Raw genomic sequence first — 10,173 nt, 5'->3', positions numbered from 1 at the left:
AGGGCGGCGGGGAGCGAGGAGTGGGACTATAACCACACGAGGAGTGCGACTGGACGGTTAGTTTCTCTTTTTATTAATGAAATGAAGGAACTGTGCGACCGGCGTACTGCGCGGTCGTGCGTATGGAGAGGCGGGCGCTAATTGCAATTAGCACTAAAGATTTGAGCATCATGGACTGTACAATCTTCTATATGGATTGATAGGATCGATTTGGATCTCCGCACTTCGTGCTTTTATAAGGGTAGTAGATAAGCTTGAACGTGCAACGCACGTCTCACTTGCCATCAATAATTATCAATATAGTTGTCTAATATTTACATAATTATTCATCTGTACATAATCTATAACAATAATAATAATTTTCATGTGGAGGTATAAGTAGATGACATGGACAAATGAAGGAGAGGTGCAACCGTCCAAATAAGATGAAAGATGAGCCCATTTATATGTAATAAGTCATCATCTGACTGAACCGGTCATACAGAGAACTATAATTGGATGAATGATTTAGAAGATGATATGTTGATCGGTATACTTTGGCAATGGTTGTACTACATATTAATTCCAACCAAAAAGTTGGAAAAAGGCATAGTAATTCAGGTTACGCACAAAACTCCATGTATCCATCACATATTTTTCATGTGTATGATCATGACCTTACCTAAACCAAAACAATCTAGAGGGAGACTATCATCCAATAATCCATGAGAACATTGCAACAAACACTACAAAAAAAGACACATCCGTGACATTTTGGGCCAAACATTTTTTTCTGTCATGCTTATGACATTTCTATGACTATAATTGTGACAAAACCCAGTATCATCGTAGATGTGGTGGGCTGCTGCTTCTGTGACAAAAAATTATGAAAGAAAATGGACTTTTTATCCTGGGTGGGCCGGAGACGCAGCTGCATGACATTCTTTGGGCCGTCCATGACGGAAAAAACCATGATAGAAGCGAGGGCGAGGAAAATATCGGGGAGTTCCCGGTTACGGTGGGTGGTCGGGGCCGAGCGATGCACGAAGGAATTGCGCGTTTCTCTCGTACACGTACGTGCGTGGGTGCGAGGCGTTGAGCTCTAACTGAACCCGAGCGAGGCGTTCGCCTACTAAACCCGAGCGATTGCACTATAGGCTACGCGTTACTGAACCCAAGCGATTGATCGATCTGACTGTTAATTGAATCCGATCGAGCGATTCCTTCGCTACTGCTGCTAACTAAAGCCGATCGATGGTGCCTCTTGATGAACAGTGAGCATTGTTGGGGGCGGGGGGTTGGATGAACAGTTCCCGGTGGGGGGTGGATGAACAGGACCCCGTGGTAGTAGAGGCCGTTGCCGCTGGATGAACAGGACCCCGATCGAGCCGGTTGGGGGTGGATGAACAGGACCCTGTGGAGGGCTGGATGAACAGCAGCCAGTGGAGGGCTGGTTGAACAGTAGCTGGTGGAGGGCTGGATGAACAGTAGCCCGTGGAGGGGTGGTTGAACAGGACCCCGTGGAGAGGGCTGGTTGAATAGTAGCCGGTGGAGGCTGGATGAACAGGAGCCCATGGATGAACAGTAGCTGGTGGAGGAAGGAGGGAGACGCCGTGGATGAACAGTCTCAGGTGGAGGCTGGAGGAGGTCGACGGTGGATGAACAGTAGCCCGTGGAGGCTGGAGCGAGGCAGTAGACGGTGGATGAATAGTAGCCCGTGGAGTCCCGTTTTGCGGTAAGCCACACCCCTCCCGATGAACAGGACCCCCATTTCAACCGTAGGAGGTCGAAGAGAAGTCTGTTTCCTCCGTTTTGCGGTACGCCACACCCCTCCCGATCAACAGGTCCCCGTTTCAATCGTAGGAGGTCAAAGAGAAGTCCGTTTCCTTCGTTTTGCAGTACGCCAGACCCCTCCCGATGAACAGGATCCCGGTTCGACCATAGGCGGTCAAACACAAGGCCGTTTCCTCCATTCTGCGGTACGCCATGCCTCGTTTCGGCTGTTCCATCCAAGCCGATTTTCTCCCGATGAACAGGACAAATTCTGTTGTCTCCCGATGAACACGACGATGCAGTTTCTCCATTCCGACCCAGCCGGTTGGCTGCCGATGAACAGGACACCATCGCTGCTCTACACTGCCCTCTCCATGTACACGAGCCCTGGCCGTACGTATGCGCGAGTAGGCATTCGAGACCCCGCCATATGTACGTACGTGGCCATATTTACATACTATCTTGCATCCTGGCTGTACATACGTGTACACAATATTGACGGGACTGCGTGACATGCTACGTTCGCGCCTCTACTACGACACGTGCCCTTGCTTACTCGTCCACGGTTCATTGCTGCAGCCTGCATGCGAAGATGTAGCTGGTGGGTCCCAGCAGTCAGGGGGAACATTTTTTTCGCGAAATACGGTGGCCCGTTTGATGGGTCCCTGTTTTCAGGTGGAGGAATCATTATTTTACGCGTAATAAGGTTGCACTTCCTTTCTGCGGCGATGGACCCAACTGTCAGCCTCTTCACGTACAGTACTCTTCCGATGGAAGTTGTTCCTTGACCACATTGACCATGCCGCGCCAAGAGCACCAAGGTGGTGGACGACGGTGAGGCCTAGGAAGGGGACGACACGGAGCTGGGGAAGACGCTGCAGTGGATGCCCATGCGGAGAGCAGTACGAGGGTTGACTGATTCGGCTGCGGTGTGAGGCTGCCGTCGCCGCAGAATAACAGGGGATGTGGGTGAGTAGAGGGATGGCCTGGCCAACGGCGGGAGTAGTAGGGGCGGTAAGGCCTCCATGGCAGCACAGCCGGCCACGGGAGGCACGAGCACGCGGTGGTTTGGATGGCTGGAGCAAGAAAATCAGAGGTTGAAGAAGCAGGACGACCGCTGGATGTTAACAATCCAACGGTCACTGGTGATAGAATCGTTTGTTTACTAAGTTGACAACGCCCTCCGTACGCGTCAACTTAGTAGGGCCACAAGTCAGCCTCCAAATCTGGTGGGCCCTAGCTGTCATGGGGAGCACTCGTTATTTTTCGCTTAATAAGGAGGCACTTCCTTCCGTGCCAAGATATAGTTGGTGGGTCCGAGCTGTCAGCGGGGGCGAACGTTTTTTCGCGAAATACAAAGGCCCTTCTGGTGGGTCCCAGCTGTCAGGTGGAGGAATCATTATTTTGTGCGTAATAAGGAGACATTTCCTTGTGTGTGGTTGTGGACCCAGCTGTCAGCCTCTCCATGTACAGTCCACTTCCGATGGATGTGGTTCGTTGACCACGTTGACCACGCCACTCCGAGAGCACCAGGGCGGTGGACGACGGTGAGGCCTAGGAAGGGAACGACATGGAGCCAGGGAAGACTCGGCAGTTGTTTCCCACGCGGAGGGGAGTACGAGGGTTTACTGGTTCCTCTGCCGTCGTCGGAGAATAATAGCAGGTGTGGGTGAGTAGAGGGATGGCTAGGCCAGCGATGGGAGTACGGTGGGGCGGCGAGGCCTGCGCGATAGCACAGCCGGCCGCGGGAGGAGGGAGCAGGCAGTCCCGTCGGCGCTTGTTTGAGTGGCTGGAGTAGGAAGAGGAGAGATTGAAGAAGCACGACGGCCGTTGGATGGACATCCAACAGTCACTGCTCTCGTGTGCTAACTAAGTTGACACGGCGTTGCGTGTGCATCAACCTTTTTTTTAGGAAAGCGTACGCATCAACCTATAGTAGGCACACAAGTCAGCCTCAAATCTGTGGAAAACAGCATACAGCCCATCTATCATTATTTCTAATAATTTACAGCCCATTTGCTAATTCTTAAGGATATTTTTGGAGCCCATGTTCTTTTTGTTAGCATTACAGCACATATTGTGGCCACGGTTAAAAATTATACGAAATTTTGCATATTTCGGTGCGGTCAACTGTTTTTAATCCCGAAATTTCGAGTCACATTCAAACTAATTTGAAAAATAAATTTATATAAATATAAAATCCAAATAATTGTCCACGCATAAAAATCAATGGAATTTAAAATCTTTAAATGAAAAAAAATTGAAACTAATTCCCGGTTTGATGTGTTTTAAAAATGTACAACCCATTTCTCATTACTGATAGACCATTTTCTGGGCAAGCCGTATGAAACTCTCCTCGTCTTGAAAGATTTGCAGCCCAGCAGGGCTGACAAAGCAAGTAGGCCTCGTTTGGGTATTTCTTTAAAAAGGGTAGAACTGGATTAGCCATTTTCAGCAAGAAAAAACACAACTGGGCTCATGATGTGGTAAACATAAATAAAACCCTGGCTGGACGGGCCATAGCCCCCGCACAGCCCCGTTGTTACCCTGACCCGTCACTAAAACTAGTATAAATAACAACTGCTTGTTCCTGAAAAAAAAGTAAATAACAACTGCGCCCGGTAGGCATCCCACCTTTCTTCTTCAACAATTATCGGTTAGTATCAGTTGAGCCTAAGTTTTTGCTTCTTCACATGAGTTGTGCTATTCTTAGAATGTCATTTTATTTTTGTTTTACTTATTGTTTTAATAAGATACTTAGATCTGAATTTTTTTAAAATAAAATAGAGTCCTCAAATACTTGCCAAGGAGGCTAAGTAAGCGGCATTCACATCCCGTCAACGGAGCTCTTTTCTTTGGAATTGCTCTTGTGCTTCACTTGTATCCTATGAGTAAATTGTTGAATAAATTGAATGTCATGAAGTTGAAAATATATCATGCCTAGTGGTAGCTTCATATTGGGTTTAGAAAGTGAAATCTTTTGAGGCTTGACAATCACAATATTGGTCATACAAGCAATTCACGAATAATTGGCATAAGGAAGAGAACTTTCACATGCAAATGCACTATCCTAGAAATCTTTTGTGATTGTGAGCCCCCATCAAAATATTATATGCCAAAATTGTTGACGTTGGACAAGGAAGAAAACGTAATGATTTATGTTTGTTCATATTCACATAGAAGTTATATTGTCATAGATCCTTCAACATGTGGTGCTTGCCCCCCATCTTTGCCAGCCAAAAATTCCGCACCATGTAGAGATACTACTTGTGCATCCAAAAACCCTTAAACCCAAATCTTATTTTCAAGAGTCCACCATACCTACCTAAGGATTGAGCAAGATCCTTCAAGTAAGTTGTCATCGGTGCAATAAGGCAATAAAAATTGCTTCTAAAAGTGTTAGATCATTTAGTGTAAGAGAAAATTGAGCGTTGTACGAACTTGTGATGGCAAAGAATAAAAACGACAGACTACATAATAAAGCTTGCTATCATAAGGGGCGATATAACGTGACATTCTTTTGCACTAAGGGGTTGAGCATACAAACAAATAAGCGCATGACAACCTCTGCTTCCCTTTGCGAAGGGCCTATCTTTTACTTTTTAGTATTTACTTTAATGCAAAGAGTCAAAGTTTTTCTCTCTATTCCTTTTTATTTTTCTCTTTTCGCAAGCATCATGTGGTGAGGAAAGATCTAAGCACATATGTCCAGTTGAATATGGGTAGCATGAGTTATTATTGTTCACATCACCCTTGAGGTGAATACGTTGGGAGGCAAAACAATAAGCCCCTATCTTTCTATGTATCCTGTTGAAACGTTTTGCTCATGTGTATGCAGTGAGTGTTAGCAATCATAGAAGACTATATGATGGTTGAGTATGTGTAGCTCTTACTTAAACTCTGTTGAATAAGTTGAATTGCAATTGCTTGGTGACTAAAAACATAGGTTGTTGAGTTTCAAGAGAGTTCATTGTTTGAACCTTAACAGGTGAATTGGTTGCTACTATAACATCAGAAGTTTTATAAGAAAGAATTGCTAGGAAACGTGATTGAAATTGTCATAGATCAAACTTGTGCACTTTTCTAGCATTCACACTTCATAAATTATTTCTTTTATCATTTACCTACTCGAGGACAAGTAGGAATTAAGCTTCGGGATGCTGATACGTCTCCAACGTATGTATAATTTATGAAGTATTCATGCTGTTATTTTATCATTCTTGGATGTTTTACAATCATTTTATAGCAACTTTATATCATTTTTTGGGACTAACCTATTGACCCAGTGCCCAGTGCCAGTTGCTGTTTTTTGCTTGTTTTTTACATCGCAAGAAATCAATATCAAACGGAGTCCAAACACCGCGAAACTCGCAGGAGATTTTTTATGGACCAGAACACCCAAGATGGGCCAGAGCAGCACCTGGGGGGTGCCCCGAGGGGGGCACAACCCACCAGGGTGCGCCTGGGGGGCCAGGCACGCCCAGTGAAGGAAATATGCCCTAGAGGCAATAATAAAGTTGTTATTTATATTTCCGTATATCATGATAAATGTTTATTATTCATGCTAGAATTGTATTAAACGGAAACTTAGTACATGTGTGAATACATAGACAAGCAGAGTGTCACTAGTTTGCCTCTACTTGACTATCTCGTTGAATCAAAGATGGTTATGTTTCCTAGCCATAGACATGAGTTGTCATTTGATTAACGGGATCACATCATTAGAGAATGATGTGATTGACTTGACCCATTCCGTTAGCTTAGCACTTGATCGTTTAGTATATTGGTATTGCTTTCTTCATGACTTATACATGTTCCTATGACTATGAGATTATGCAACTCCCAAATACCGGAGGAACACTTTGTGTGCTACCAAACGTCATAACGTAACTGGGTGATTATAAAGGTGCTCTACAGGTGTCTCCGATGGTACTTGTTGAGTTGGCATAGATCAAGATTAGGATTTGTCACTCCGATTGTCGGAGAGGTATCTCTGGGCCCTCTCGGTAATGCACATCACTTAAGCCTTGCAAACATTGCAACTAATGAGTTAGTTGCGAGATGATGCATTACGGAACGAGTAAAGAGACTTGCCGGTAACGAGATTGAACTAGGTATTGAGATACCGACGATCGAATCTCGGTCAAGTAACATACCGTTGACAAAGGGAGCAACGTATGTTGTTATGCGGTTTGACCGATAAAGATGTTCGTAGAATATGTAGGAACCAATATGAGCATCCAGGTTCCGCTATTGGTTATTGACCGGAGATGAGTCTCGGTCATGTCTACATAGTTCTCGAACCCGTAGAGTCCGCACGCTTAAAGTTCGGTGACAATCGGTATTATGAGTTTATGTGTTTTGATGTACTGAAGGTAGTTCGGAGTCCCGGATATGATCACAGACATGATGAGAGTCTTGAAATGGTCGAGACATAAAGATCGATATATTGGACGACTATATTTGGACATCGGAATAGTTCTGGGTGAGATCGGGAATATACCGGAGTACCGGGAGGTTACCGGAACCCCCCGGGAGGTATATGGGCCTTAGTGGGCCATAGTGGGAGCGAGGAGAAAGGAGCAAAGGAGGGGGCGCCCCCCCCAAGCCCAATCCGAATTGGGAAGGGGGCCGGCCCCCCTTTCCTTCCTCCTTCCTTCCCCTTCCTTCCACTCCTAGTCCAACTAGGGAAGGGGGGGAATCCTACTCCCGGTGGGAGTAGGACTCCCCATGGGGCGCGCCATAGGAGGGCCGGCCCTCCCCCTCCTCCACTCCTTTATATACGGGGGAGTGGGCACCCCATAGACACACAAGTTGATCATTGATCTTTTAGCCGTGTGCGGTGCCCCCCTCCACCATAATCCACCTCAGTCATATCGTCGTAGTGCTTAGGCGAAGCCCTGCGCCGATAGCTTCATCATCACCGTCATCACGCCGTCATGCTGACGAAGGTCTTCCCCGACACTCTACTAGATCGTGAGTTCGTGGGACGTCATCGAGCCGAACGTGTGCAGATCGCGGAGGTGCCGTACCTTCGGTGCTAGGATCGGTCGATCGTGAAGACGTACGACTGCATCAACCGCGTTGTCATAACGCTTCCGCTTACGGTCTACGAGGGTATGTAGACCGCACTCTCCCCTCTCATTGCTATGCATCACCAAGATCTTGCGCGTGCGTAGGATTTTGTTTTGAAATTACTACGTTCCCCAACAGTGGCATCCGAGCCAGGTTTATGTGTAGATGTTATATGCACGAGTAGAACACAAGTGAGTTGTGGGCGATACTAGTCATACTGCTTACCAGCATGTCATACTTTGATTTGGCGGTATTGTTGGATGAAGCGGCCCGGACCGACATTACGCGTACGCTTACGCGAGACTGGTTCTACCGACGTGCTTCGCACACAGGTGGCTGGCAGGTGTCAGTTTCTCCAACTTGAGTTGAATCGAGTGTGGCTACGCCCGGTCCTTGTTGAAGGTTAAAACAGCACATACTTGACGAAATATCGTTGTGGTTTTGATGCGTAGGTAAGAACGGTTCTTGCTCAGCCCGTTGCAGCCATGTAAAACTTGCAACAACAAAGTAGAGGACGTCTAACTTGTTTTTGCAGGGCATGTTGTTATGTGATATGGTCAAGACATGATGCTAAATTTTTTTGTATGAGATGATCATGTTTTGTAATAGAGTTATTGGCAACTGGCAGGAGCCATATGGTTGTCGCTTTATTGTATGAAATGCAATCGCCATGTAATTGCTTTACTTTATCACTAAGCGGTAGCGATAGTCGTAGAAGAAATAGTTGGCGAGATGACAACGATGCTACGATGGAGATCAAGGTGTCGCGCAGGTGACGATGGTGATCATGACGGTGCTTTGGAGATGGAGATCAAAGGCACAAGATGATGACGGCCATATCATATCACTTATATTGATTGCATGTGATGTTTATCTTTTATGCATCTTATTTTGCTTAGTTCGGCGGTAGGATTATAAGATGATCTCTCACTAAATTTCAAGGTACAAGTGTTCTCCCTGAGTATGCACCGTTGCGAAAGTTCGTCGTGCCGAGACACCATGTGATGATAGGGTGTGATAAGCTCTACATTCACATACAACGGGTGCAAGCCAGTTTTGCACACGCAGAATACTCAGGTTAAACTTGACAAGCCTAGCATATGCAGATATGGCCTCGGAACACTGAGACCAAAAGGTCGAGCGTGAATCATATAGTAGATATGATCAACATAGTGATGTTCACCATTGAAAACTACTCCATCCGACGTGATGATCGGACATGGTTTAGTTGATATGGATCACGTGATCACTTAGATGATTACAGGGATGTATATCTAAGTTGGAGTTCTTAAGTAATTTGATTAATTGAACTTTAATTTATCATGAACTTAGTACCTGATAGTATTTTGCATGTCTATGTTGTTGTAGATAGATGGCCTGTGTTGTTGTTCCGTTGAATTTTAATGTGTTCCTAGAGAAAGCTAAGTTGAAAGATGATGGTAGTAACTACACGGACTGGGTCCGTAACTTGAGGATTATCCTCATTGCTGCACAGAAGAATTACGTCCTGGAAGCACCGCTAGGTGCTAAACCCACTGCAGGAGCAACGCCAGATGTTATGAACGTCTGGCAGAGCAAAGCTGATGACTACTCGATAGTTCAGTGTGCCATGCTTTACGGCTTAGAACCGGGACTTCAACGACGTTTTGAACGTCATGGAGCATATGAGATGTTCCAGGAGTTGAAGTTAATATTTCAAGCAAATGCCCGGATTGAGAGATATGAAGTCTCCAATAAGTTCTACAACTACAAGATGGAGGAGAATAGTTCTGTCAGTGAGCATATACTCAAAATGTCTGGGTATAACAATCACTTGATTCAACTGGGGGTTAATCTTCCGGATGATAGTGTCATTGACAGAATTCTTCAATCACTGCCACCAAGCTACAAGAGCTTCGTGATGAACTATAACATGCAAGGGATGGATAAGACAATTCCCGAGCTCTTCGCGATGCTAAAGGCTGCGCAGGTAGAAATCAAGAAGGAGCATCAAGTGTTGATGGTCAACAAGACCACCAGTTTCAAGAAAAAGGGTAAAGGGAAGAAGGGGAACTTCAAGAAGAACGGCAAGCAAGTTGCTGCTCAAGTGAAGAAACCCAAGTCTGGACCTAAGCCTGAGACTAAGTGCTTCTACTGCAAAGGGACTAGTCACTGGAAGCGGAACTGCCCCAAGTATTTGGCGGATAAGAAGGATGGCAAGTTGAACAAAGGTATATGTGATATACATGTTATTGATGTGTACCTTACTAATGCTCGTAGTAGCGCCTGGGTATTTGATACTGGTTCTGTTGCTAATATTTGCAACTCGAAACAGGGACTACGGATTAAGCGAAGATTGGCTAAGGA

The sequence above is a fragment of the Triticum aestivum genome, chromosome 3D (assembly GCF_018294505.1).
Source record: "Triticum aestivum cultivar Chinese Spring chromosome 3D, IWGSC CS RefSeq v2.1, whole genome shotgun sequence".
Taxonomy (NCBI): domain Eukaryota; kingdom Viridiplantae; phylum Streptophyta; class Magnoliopsida; order Poales; family Poaceae; genus Triticum; species Triticum aestivum.
The sequence above is the reverse complement of the archived record's forward strand: the minus strand, read 5'-3'. Positions refer to the sequence as shown.